The following is a 13,051-nucleotide window of genomic DNA, read 5'->3' as shown; positions in this document are numbered from 1 at the left end:
ACAGTCATCGTTACGTTGGAAAGCGTCCGGCCATTCAGCGCTAAATGCATGTAATTGTATCTGCGTCTATTAGGCGCAAATTTAATTAGTGCAGGAGGGGTGGTGGCGAGTGGTTTCCGTTGTGGTCGTGGTGGGCCCCAACATCTCAGTGGGCCCGGGGCCACCGCCCCCCTGTGCATCCCACCCCCCCCCCAGCTAGCTACGCTACTGGTTATAGATCTTTTGGGAGGCAAGTGATATATCCTTATGTACCTTCGGTAGCATATATAAAAGGTGTCAACCATTGGATGCCTGACACCTTCACCTTTTGTGATTGCTCTTTCCTTTAAACCTTCACTTATGAGATTTTTATATTCTTTAAAAAATTGATCAGTTAGATCTCCCCATGAACTATTGTAACTGAGCTTATTGTATAACAGTTTTCAAGCTTCCTGGATATACATTTCTTTTGGCCATATAACCTTATTCCCTCCTATATCTGATCTTTTGAATACTATATCACTCATAGATTTTAATTATTTTAGAGCACTTCTCTCTGCCGAAGTCATAATATCTATTAAATTGGTTTCTGCCAAATTTCCAATATCTTTCATGACCGTCCACAAATATTTTCACCTGCGGACATGTGTCTAGGGGAAGTAGATTTTTAGATTTTGATTTTAAAAGGTATTGCCTAACAATTCTGCAAACGGATCTGGTATGCTTCATTGTAATCTCCATATGCTGGGATCACTTGAAGCTAGTTATTCAAATTGATGTATTAGAACATATAGATTGGTCGTGAAGAGGCCTAGCCCAAGTTAGTATGGATTTATAAATGCCCATGTCAAGAAAAAATAAATAATCTCACATATATATATATATACATATACACACTAGTCCTCAATTAATTAGAATATCAAAAAGTTATTTTATTTCAGTAATTCAATTCAAAAAGTGAAACTCATTATGTAGATTCATTATACACGGAGTGATCCATGTCCAGCATTTTATTCTTTTAATGTTGATGATTATGGTGAACAGTTAATGAAACCCTGAATTTAGTCTCGCAGAAAATGTGAATATTATATAAGCCAAATTTCAAAAATTATTTTTAATACTGAAATGTTGGCCTACTGAAAAGTATGTACAGTATATGCACTCATTACTTGGTCGGGGCTTCTTTTGCATGAATTACTGCATCAATGCGATGTGGCATGGGGGCGATCAGCACGTGGCACTGCTGAGGTGTTATGGAAGCCCAGGTTGCTTTGCTTTGCTCTGCTCAGTGGTCCAAAGCCCGGTTTTCAGATGAAAGTAAATGTTGTATTTCATTTGGAAATCAAGGTCCCAGAGTCTGGAGGAAGAGTGGAGTCACTCTATTCAAATTGCTTGCGGTCCAGTGTGAAGTTTCCACAGTCAGTGATGGTTTAGGGAGCCATGTCATCTGCTGGTGTTTGTCCACTGTGTTATATCAAGTCCAGAGTCAACGCAGCCATCTACCAGGAAATTTCAGAGCACTTCATGCTTCTCTTTGCTGACAAGCTTTATGGAGATGCTGATTTCATTTTCCAGCAGGACTTGGCACCTGCCCACACTGCCAAAAGTACCAATACCTGGTTTTTAGTATCACTGTGCTTGGTTGGCCAGCAAACTCGCCCGACCTAAACCCCATAGAGAATCTATGAGGTATTGTCAAGAGGAAGATGAGACACCAGACCCAACAATGCAGACGAGCTGAAGGCCGCTATCAAAGCAACCTGGGCTTTCTCACGATCTGTGGGTATGTGGACCCATTAGGCCGCACTGCCAGAGCGGGGAGGCATCTGGCCAAACAATAGAGCACCCCAGCAATACAAAGTCCCACACTAGGGTACCTGAATAGTCCAGACAGTAGCCGAGGCTTTTGCACAGATGGAGGTGGGTGCAGCAGGTCACGCCAGACGTGGATGACAGCAGATGCCGCAGGTTGCGCCAGACGTGGCGGATCACACTGGACGTGGAAGATAACACTGGATGAGGCAGATGTCACTGGACGTGGCAGACGACAGCAGATGCAGTGAGAACACAACTCCAACGCTACAAGATCAGGCTTACAGGCTCCTCCGAAATGCCACAGGCTGATGGCCTCCATGCCACGCCGCATTGAGGCAGTAATTCATGCAAAAGAAGCCCCAACCAAGTATTGAGTGCATATACTGGACATGCTTTTCAATAGGCCAACATTTCGGTCTTAAAAATAATTTTTGAAATTGGGCTTATATAATATTCTACTTTTCTGACATACTAAATTTTGGGTTTTCATTAACGGTTAGCCATAATCATCAACATTAAAAGAAAAAAATGCTGGAAATAGATCACTCTGGGTGTAATGAATCTATATAATATACGAGTTTCACTTTTTGACTTTAATTACTGAAATACATAAACTTTTTGATGATCTTCTAATTCATTGAGAAGGACTAGTATATATACATATACACATATATACACACACTATACATTCTACGAAACTTACGTACAAAGTGCCGTACTAGATACAAAACACATGATCTTTAACTAATGACCATCCCTGTCTAAATAGAAATTAAATAAAAAATATATTGTGTCAAAACAAATTAAAAAAAAAATAATCACTGACAACTACGTGGCAAGACTAGTAAACAAAAACTGGGGATACCAAGCCCCAATGTACGATGAATAGCAAAAAATAGCATCCATATATCCTACTAGGTTTTCTGGCTAATATTTTAAGCCACTTGGGAAACTTTTTAAAGTATAATAATAAAAGGTACATTTTATTTAGTGCATTGCTTTTCCCTGCTCGCTTCCCCTTTTTCCCCTACTACATATATAGTTTAACCCCTTCCCGACATTTGACGTACATGTACGTCATGGAAAGTATTGACTTCCCGCAAAATGCCGTACATGTACGTCAAACGGGAAAACAGTTATTAAAAAAAATGAGAAGGTTTTAACCCCTTCCCGCTCCTTGACGTACTATTACGTCATGGCAGCTGTATCGTTCGCGCTCCATGCCGTAATAGTACGTCTCGGGAGTAACGGCCGTCCTCCCGACACATACAGGAGCTGTGACGCTGCTGTCTTGTTCAGCAGCTGTCACAGCTCCTACAGCGGGGACCGATCGCTGTGTCCCCGCTGATTAACCCCTTAAAAGCCGCGTTCTATAGAGATCGCGGCTTTTTAGGGGTTAAGCTGCCATCGCCGGCCTGCTACGCGATAGCGGCCGGCGATGGTGACTATGGCAACCGGACACCAAACAATGGCGTCCGGCTATGCCATAGACGGAAGCCTAGTGGGTCCTGACAACGTCAGGACCCACTATGCTTGCTGTCAGTGAGTAGCTGACAGTTCTAATACACTGCACTACGCATGTAGTGCAGTGTATTAGAATAGCGATCAGGGCCTCCTGCCCTCATGTCCCCTAGTGGGACAAAGTAATACAGTAAAAAAAAAGTTAAAAAAAGATGTGTAAAAATAAGAAAATAAAAGTTTTAAAAGTAATAACAGTAAAAATCCCCCTTTTTCCCTTATCAGTCCTTTATTATTAATAAAAATATATAAACAAACAAATAAACTATACATAATTGGTATCGCCGCGTCCGTAATGGCCTGATCTACAAGATTATTTCATTATTTATCCCGCACGATGAACGCCGTAAAATAAAATAATAATAAACCGAACCACAATCACAATTGTTTGGTCTCTTCACCTCCCAAAAAATGGAATAAAAAAAGATCAAAAAGTCGCATGTACCTAAAAATGGTACTGATGGAAACTACAGTTCGTTACGCAAAAAATAAGTCCTCGCACGGCTATATTGATTGAAAAATAAAAACGTTCTGGCTCTTAGAATAAGGTAACACAAAAAGTGAATGATTGTTTACAAAACGTATTTTATTGTGCAAACGCCATAAGACATAAAAAAAAACTATAAACATCTGGTATCGCCGTAATCGTATCGCCCCGCAGAATAAAGTGAATATGTCATTTATAGCGCACGGTGAACGCTGTAAAAAAAATAGAATAAAAAAACAATAGTAGAATTGCTGTTTATTAGTCACCCCGCCACCTAAAAATAGAATAAAAACTGATCAAAAAGCCGAATGCACCCCAAGAAAACTACAATGGATTCCTCAAGGGGTCTAGTTTCCAAATTGGGGTCACTTTTGGGGGGTTCCCAATGTTTTGGCACCACAAGACCTCTTCAAACCGGACATGGTACCTAATAAAAAGGAGGGCTCAAAATCCACTAAGTGCTCCTTTGCTTCTGAGGCCGGTGTTTCAGTCCATTACCGCACTAGGGCCACATGTGGGATATTTCTAAAAACTGCAGAATCTGGGCAATAAGTATTGAGTTGCGTTTCACTAATAAATACTTTTGTGTTATAAAAAAAATGGTATAAAGAGGATTTTCTGACAAAAAAAAAATGTAAATTTCACCTCTACTTTTCTCTAAATTTTTGTGAAACACCTAAAGGGTTCATAAACTTTCTAAATGCTGTTGTGAATACTTTGAGGGGTTTAGTTTCTAAAATGGGGTATTTGATAGGGGTTTCTAATATATGGGCCCCTCAAAGCAACTTCAGAACTGAACTGGAACCTAAAAAAATAAATAAATGAGGCAATACTTCGCTTCTCACATTATACTGATAATGAGCCGTGCCCACCCCGAGATTACCCCAGTTTTGACCGTTTGTATAAACGGAGACCCCTATTAGACCGTTCCAGTGCCCGGTTTTCCCAAGCATACACCCCCGAGAAGTGTATTTCTATTGATGAGTCCCTGGTACATTTTAAAGGGAGGGTTCAATTCCGCGAGTACCTGCCGGGTAAGAGGGCAAGGTATGGCGTGAAGATGTATAAGCTGTGAGAGTGCATCAGGGTATACCTACAGGTTTAGGATATATGAAGGAAAGGCCACCCCCAAACCAGACTGCATCCTGGACTACAATAGGTACATGGGAGGTGTGGACTTGTAAGATCAAGCCCTGAAGCCCTACAGCGCCATGCGGTGTGGTATAAGAAGCTGGCCGGGCACATCATACAGATGGCATTGTACAATGCGTACATGCTACGTCGATGTGCAGGCCAGACGGGAACTTTCCTGGAATTTCAAGAGGTCATTATCAAGAACCTAATCTTTAGGGACCAAGAAGGGGGGGCACCCAGTACTTCTGGAAGCGAGCCCACACGCATCGTACCAGGGCAACACTTTCCAGGAGAAGTTCCCCAAACTGGCAAGAAGGGAAAAAGTCAAAAGAGGTGCAAAGTCTGCTATAAGAGGGCGATAATGGATGACACAATATATCAATGTGACACGTGTCCCGAATAACCAGAGCTCTGTATGAAAGGGTTTTAAATTTTATCATACATCCCTTGGTTTATAATTTACCCCAATTTTACTTACCATTACCATACCCGGGAGAACCCACATTACAGTTTATGGGGTGTAGGTCCCCGGTCAAAATGCTCACTACACCTCTAGATGAATGCCTTAAGGGTGTAGTTTTTAAAACGGGGTCACTTCTTGCGGGTTTCAACTGTACTGGTACCTCAGGGGCTTCTGCATACATGACTTCGCACTAGAAAATCCCCAGTAGGCCAAATGGTGGTCCTTTCCTTCTGAGCCCTCCCATGGGCCCAAACGGCAGTTTATCACCACAAATGGGGTATTGCGGCACTCAGAACAAATTGCGCAACAGAATGGGGTATTTTGTTTCTTGTGAAAATAAGAAATTTTCAGCCAAAACTACATATTATTTGAAAAAAATAATTTTGTTTTCATTCCCAGCCCAATTCAAATAAGTTCTGTGAAAAAACTATGGGGTCAAAATGGTCACAACACCCATAAATGAATTTCTTGAGGGGTGTAGTTTCCAAAATGGGGTCATTTGTGGTGGGTTTCTATTGCTTTGATACCTCTGGGGCTCTGCAAATGCAACATGGCACCCGAAAACCAATCCAGCAAAATCTGTACTCCAAAGAACACATAGTGCTCCTTCCCTTCTGAGCCCTCCCATGGGCCCAAACGGCAGTTTATCACCACAAATGGGGTATCGCCGCACTCAGGACAAATTGGGCAACAAAATGGAGTATTTTATTTCTTGTGAAAATAAGAATTTTTGAGCTAAAATGACATATTATTGGAAAAAATATATATTTTTTTAATTCCCAGCCCAATTCACATAAGTTCTGTGAAGAAACTATGGAGTCTAAATGGTCACATTACCCATAAATGAATTCCTTGAGGGGTGTAGTTTCCAAAATGGGGTCACTTCTGGTGGGTTTCCATTGCTTTGATACCTCTGGGGCTCTGCAAATGCGACATGGCACCCGAAAACCAAACCAGCAAAATCTGTACTCCAAAGAACACACAGCGCTCCTTCCTTTCTGAGGCCTCCCATGGGCCCAAACGGCAGTTTATTGCCACAAATGGGGTATTGATGCACTCAGGAGAAATTGGGCAACAAAATTGAGTATTTTGTTCCCTGTGAAAATAAGAAATTTTGGTAAAAAATTACATCTTATTGGAAAAAATGTCATTTTTTTAATGTCACAGCCCAATTGAAATAGGTGCTGTGAAAAAACTGTGTGGTCAAAATGCTAACAACAACCATAAATGAATTCCTTGAGGGGAGTAGTTTCCAAAATGGGGTCACTTTTGGTGGGTTTCCATTGCTTTGATACCTCTGAGGCTCTGCAAATGCGACATGGCACCCGAAAACTAATCCAACAAAATCTGGACTCCAACAAACATATAGCGCTCCTTTCCTTCTTTGCCCTCCCATGGGCCCAAACGGCAGTTTATCACCACAAATGGGGTATTGCCACACTAAGGACAAATTGGGCAACAAAATGGGGTATTTTGTTCCCTGTGAAAATAAGAAATTTTGATCACAAATGACATTTTATTGGAAAAAATGAAATTTTTTTCATTTCAGAGCCCAATTCAAATAGGTGCTGTGAAAAAACTGTGCGGTCAAAATGGTAACAACAACCCTAAATGAATTCCTTGAGGGGTGTAGTTTCCAAAATGGGGTCACTATTGGGGGATTCCTACGGTTTTGACACCTCAACACCTCTTCAAACCTGGCATGCTGCCTAAAATATATTCTAATAAAAAAGAGGACTCAAAATGCACTAGGTGCTTCTTTGCTTCTAGGGCTTGTGTTTTAGTCCACGAGCGCAGTAGGGCCACATGTGGGACATTTCTAAAAACTGCAGAATCTGGACAATACATATTTAGTAGCGTTTCTCTGGTAAAACCTTCTGTGTTACAGAAAAAAAAATGAATAAAATTGAAATTCAGCAAGAAAAATTTAAATTTGCAAATTTCACCTCCACTTTGCTTTAATTCCTGTGAAATGCCTGAAGGGTTAAAAAACTTTCTAACTGCTGTTTTGAATACTTTGAGGGGTCTAGTTTTTAAAATGGGGTGTTTTATCAGGGTTTCTAATACATAGGCCCCACAAAGCCACTTCAGAACTCAAGAGGTACCTTAAAAAAAAGGCTTTTGAAATTTTCTTAAAAATATGAGAAATTGCTGTTTATGTTCTAAGCCTTGTAACGTCCAAGAAAAATAAAAGAATGTTCAAAAAATGATGCCAATCTAAAGTAGACATATGGGAAATGTGAACTAGTAACTATTTTGGGTGGTATAACCGTCTGTTTTACAAGCAGATGCATTTAAATTCTGAAAAATGCAATTTTTTCAAAATTTTCTCTACATTTTGCAAATTTTCACCAATAAACACTGAATATATCGACCAAATTTTACCACGAACATGAAGCCCAATGTGTCACGAGAAAACAATCTCAGAATCGCTTGGGTAGGTTTAAGCATTCCGACGTTATTACCACATAAAGTGAAATATGTCAGATTTGAAAAATGGGCTCTGAGCCTTAAGGCCAAAACTAGGCTGCGTCCTTAAGGGGTTAAAGTAAAGATGGCTGCTGTTCATAACAGCAGGCCATCTGTACACGATGCCCAGGGGGGTGTCGCCTCCCCCCCGCATCGGCGATCGCCGCCATTGGCCGGTCAATACAGACCGGCCAATTCCGGCCGTTTGCAGCTTTAGCCTATTACTGTGCCACAGGGCACAGTGATATGGTGGTGATTGGTGCTGTCTAGGACAGCACCAATCACTACCATCTTCCACGTAAAAAATGGCGGTGATGCCAGCCCCCCGATCGCTACGGTTGGTCGGTCTGCACCGACCGACCAATCGCAGCCATGGCGGGTGTTTGAAACACCCTTCACCAGCCCTGCCCACCTCATTCCGGTTAGGAACGGTGAGCAGAGCTGGTGTGACCGTCTGTGAAGCCAACTTACCGAATCTGAGGCCTTCTGTGCTGCGATCCTGCTGTGACGTCTTCACCCGACGGCTTCCTGCTGCAGAGTGAACCGTCATCATCATCATCTGTGCTGCTGCTGATTTTTTTTTTGCAGCGGCAGCAGCAGCAGCACTTGTTTTTTCCTAAACGTCTTATCCCTGTACCCTCCCCCCCCATTCCCCCTCCCCCTCTTTCCCTTTTTACGTCCTGCGGCTGCGGATCAGTGACCGCCATCACTGACCGCCAATTTTTGGCACAGGACTTACTTTTTTTTTTGCATTTTTGCATCTCCCTGTGTGCGCCCTGCGGCCACTGAGTGCTGATCAGTGACCGCCATCACTGATCAGCATCCGTGGTAATTTTTAAAATTTTTTGGCCTTTTTTTATTACTGCACCTTTTTTTTTGTGTGCGCCCTGCGGCTACTGAGTGCTGAGTCTAATAATCAGCCTCAGTGGTAATTTGTTTACGCAGGTTTCTTTCTGGCCTTTTTTTTTTTTATAAAACTGTAAAAAAGAGTAGCATTAGAGTAGCGGACCGTTTTGTAAAAAAAATATATAGCAGAAGTTATAGCTATATATTTTTTTATACAGTTTGAATAAATTTACATCTTATAGTTAGTGTCCATTTAGTGACGGACATTCAGTCCGTTCACTAAATTTTTGATAGCGTAGCGACAGTTTTAGTATAAATTTATATCTTCTAGTCAGCGTCCGTTTAGTGACGGACATTCAGTCCGTTCACTAAATTTTTGATAGCGTAGCGACAGTTTTAGTATAAATTTATATCTTCTAGTCAGCGTCCGTTTAGTGACGGACATTCAGTCCGTTCACTAAATTTTTGATAGCGTAGCGACAGTTTTAGTATAAATTTATATCTTCTAGTCAGCGTCCGTTTAGTGACGGACATTCAGTCCGTTCACTAAATTTTTGATAGCGTAGCGACAGTTTTAGTATAAATTTATATCTTCTAGTCAGCGTCCGTTTAGTGACGGACATTCAGTCCGTTCACTAAATTTTTGATAGCGTAGCGACAGTTTTAGTATAAATTTATATCTTCTAGTCAGCGTCCGTTTAGTGACGGACATTGTCCGTTCACTAAATTTTTGATAGCGTAGCGACAGTTTTAGTATAAATTTATATCTTCTAGTCAGCGTCCGTTTAGTGACGGACATTCAGTCCGTTCACTAAATTTTTGATAGCGTAGCGACAGTTTTAGAGTAAATTTACAGCGTTATAGTTAGAGTTAGCTATTTATTTGTTAGTGTCAGGTAGTCAGGAATTTTTCTTTTTCTTCTCTTCCTTTTTTTTTTTTTCAATAAATTTCATATACACGTGTAAAAGCACAACACACAACCACCTCTAAAAATAAATTATTACACGTGTTGAAGCACTACATACCCCCCTAATAAAAATGTCCCAATCATCCCAAAGGCTCTACTCCGCTGAGGAGGCATACGCCATCCTGGCCTCTGACACGGAATCGGCCAGCGAGGGAGAAGAGGAAATTGCCCCATTCATCTTGACCTCCTCCTCATCATCCTCATCCAGTGATGAGGAACCCCCACAAAGGCGCCCCAGGGCATCAGCTCAGGCAACCCCCCAAATTAGTGATATCGTGTGGAACCCACCCCCTGATAATTATGAGCCTCACATTCCGGATTTCACAGGAAGCTCAGGAATTCGGATAGAGACTGCAGGCCTCACGGAAATTGACTTTTTCAAGGTCTTTTTCTCTGAGGATTTGGTTAATTTAATGGTGGCCCAAACAAATTTATACGCCCAGCAATTTTTAGCCCGAAACCCCACTTCATCATTTGCTAGGTGGACCCCCATAGAGGCAGCAGAAATGATGACATTTTGGGGCCTTGTTCTACATATGGGCCTAGTAAAAAAGCCAGAGATTAGGCAATACTGGAGTGCGGACATTTTATACAGCACCCCATTATACCGCATGGCAATGACCCGGACACGATTTGAAATCATTCTGAAATTTTAGCATTATAGTGATAATGCACAGTGCCCACCCCGTGATGACCCCACATACGATCGCCTTTTCAAAATCAGGCCACTCATTGATCATTTCTGCACCAAATTTCCTGAAGTGTACACCCCCGAAAAGAATATAGCAATAGACGAGTCCCTTGTACATTTTAAGGGGAGACTAAAATTCCGCCAATACCTGCCAAGCAAGAGGGCGAGGTACGGAATTAAAATGTACAAGCTGTGCGAGAGCAGCTCAGGGTACACCTATAGGTTTAGGGTTTATGAAGGGAAGGACACCAGGATAGAACCCCGAGAATGCCCACCTGTCCTGGGAGTTAGTGGGAAAATAGTGTGGGATTTGATGCACCCACTGCTGGACCAGGGTTATCACCTTTACGTGGATAACTTCTACACCAGCATCCCACTATTTAAATGCCTCTCCACCAGAAATACTTCAGCATGCGGCACCGTGCGCAAAAACCAGAGAGGCCTCTCTAAATATCTGATTGCGCAACCACTAAGAAAGGGAGAAAGCAGGGCACTACACAGCGATAACTTGTTGCTGGTCAAGTATAAGGACAAGAGGGATGTCCTTATGTTGACCACAATACATGGTTGTGGCAACACCTCTGTTCCTGTTCGAGGTACCACCACAATGACCTCCAAGCCAGACTGCATCCTCGGCTACAATAAGTACATGGGAGGGGTTGATCTCTCTGATCAAGTACTAAAGCCATACAGTGCCATGCGGAAAACAAAGGTGTGGTATAAAAAGCTGGCCGTGCACATGGTACAGATGGCATTTTATAACGCTTACGTGCTATACCAATGTGCAGGCCGGACAGGGACATTCCTTAATTTTCAAAAGGTGGTTATCAAGGCCCTTGTATTTGGGAACCAGGAAGGGGAGGGCCCCAGTACTTCTAGATGCAATGGTCCACATATTGTACCAGGGCAACATTTTCCCGGCGAAATCCCCTCCACTAGTAAAAAGGGAAGGAGCCAAAAAAGGTGCAAAGTCTGTTACAAAACGGGAAGAAGACGAGACACCATTTATCAGTGCGACACCTGCCCCGACAAACCTGCCCTGTGTATAAAGGAGTGCTTCAAAGTTTATCACACATCCATGGATTTTTAATTGGATCATTTATTTAAATGCTCACTATACCCCTAAATAATTTCCTTGAGCGGCATGATTTCCCAAAAGGGGTAAATTTTGGGGGGTTTCCACTGTTTTGTCCCCTCAGGGGCTTTGCAAATGCAACATTGCCACTGCAAACCATTCCTGATAAATTTGAGCTCCAAATGGCGTTCTTTCCCTTCTCAGCCTTGCCGTGTGTCCAAACAGCTGTTTATGACCACATGTGGGGTACTGTTTTACTCGGTAGAAATAGCTTTACAAATTTTGTAGAGCTTTTTCTCCTTTTGTCCTTGTGGGAATGAAAAAAAATTAGCTAAACCTACGTTTTATTGGGAAAAATGTAGATTTTCATTTTCACGTCCTACTTCCAATAATTTCTGCAAAAATCCTGTGGGGTCAAAATGCTCACTATGCCCCTAGATAATTTCCTGAAGGGGTGTAGTTTCCAAAATGGGGTCACTTGTGGGGGGTTTCCACTGTTTTGTCCCCTCAGGGCTTTGCAAATGCGACATGGCCTCCGCAAACCATTCCTGCTAAATTTGAGCTCCAAAAGTCAAATGGCGTTCCTTCCCTTCTAAGCCCTGCCGTGTGTCCAAACAGCAGTCTATGACCACATGTGGGGTACTGTTTTACTCGGGACAAACTGCTCTACAAATTTTGTGGTGCTTTTTTTCCTTAAGTCCTTGTGGGAATGAAAAAAAATTAGCTAAACCTACGTATTATTGGGAAAAATGTAGATTTTCATTTTCACGTCCTACTTCCAATAATTTCTGCAAAAATCCTGTGGGGTCAAAATGCTCACTATGCCCCTAGATAATTTCCTGAAGGGGTGTAGTTTCCAAAATGGGGTCACTTGTGGGGGGTTTCCACTGTTTTGTCCCCTCAGGGCTTTGCAAATGCGACATGGCCTCCGCAAACCATTCCTGCTAAATTTGAGCTCCAAAAGTCAAATGGCGTTCCTTCCCTTCTAAGCCCTGCCGTGTGTCCAAACAGCAGTCTATGACCACATGTGGGGTACTGTTTTACTCGGGACAAACTGCTCTACAAATTTTGTGGTGCTTTTTTTCCTTAAGTCCTTGTGGGAATGAAAAAAAATTAGCTAAACCTACGTATTATTGGGAAAAATGTAGATTTTCATTTTCACGTCCTACTTCCAATAATTTCTGCAAAAATCCTGTGGGGTCAAAATGCTCACTATACCCCTAGATAATTTCCTCAAGGGGTTTAGTTTCCAAAATGGGGTCACTTGTGGGGGGTTTCTACTGTTTTGAGTCCTTCAAACCTGATATGGTGCCTAAAATATATTGTAATAAAAACAAGGCCCCAAAATCCTCTAGGTGCTCCTTTGCTTCTGAGGCCGGTGCTTCAGTCCATAAGCACGCTACAGCCACATGTGGGATATTTCTAAAAACTGCAGAATCTTGGCAATAAATATTGAGTTGCATATTTCTGTTGAAACTTTCTGTGTTACAAAAAAAAATGGATTCAAAATGAATTTCTGCAAAAAAAAACGAAATTTGTAAATTTCACCTCTACTTTGCTTTAATTCCAGTGAAACGTCTAAAGGGTTAAGAAACTTTCTAAATGCT

The 13,051-nt window shown here is 41.9% G+C and overlaps 1 protein-coding gene across 7 annotated transcripts in view; it reads right to left on the bottom strand.

Moving 5' to 3' along the window:
• The window catches only part of PIGN (phosphatidylinositol glycan anchor biosynthesis class N), a 372,057-nt gene that overhangs the window by 211,506 nt on the left and 147,500 nt on the right, over positions 1-13,051 (bottom strand). The gene's annotated exons all lie outside the window — the stretch shown is intronic.

Source organism: Rhinoderma darwinii, chromosome 5 (assembly GCF_050947455.1).
Source record: "Rhinoderma darwinii isolate aRhiDar2 chromosome 5, aRhiDar2.hap1, whole genome shotgun sequence".
Lineage (NCBI taxonomy): Eukaryota > Metazoa > Chordata > Amphibia > Anura > Rhinodermatidae > Rhinoderma > Rhinoderma darwinii.
This window is presented reverse-complemented; position numbering and strand designations above follow the sequence as displayed.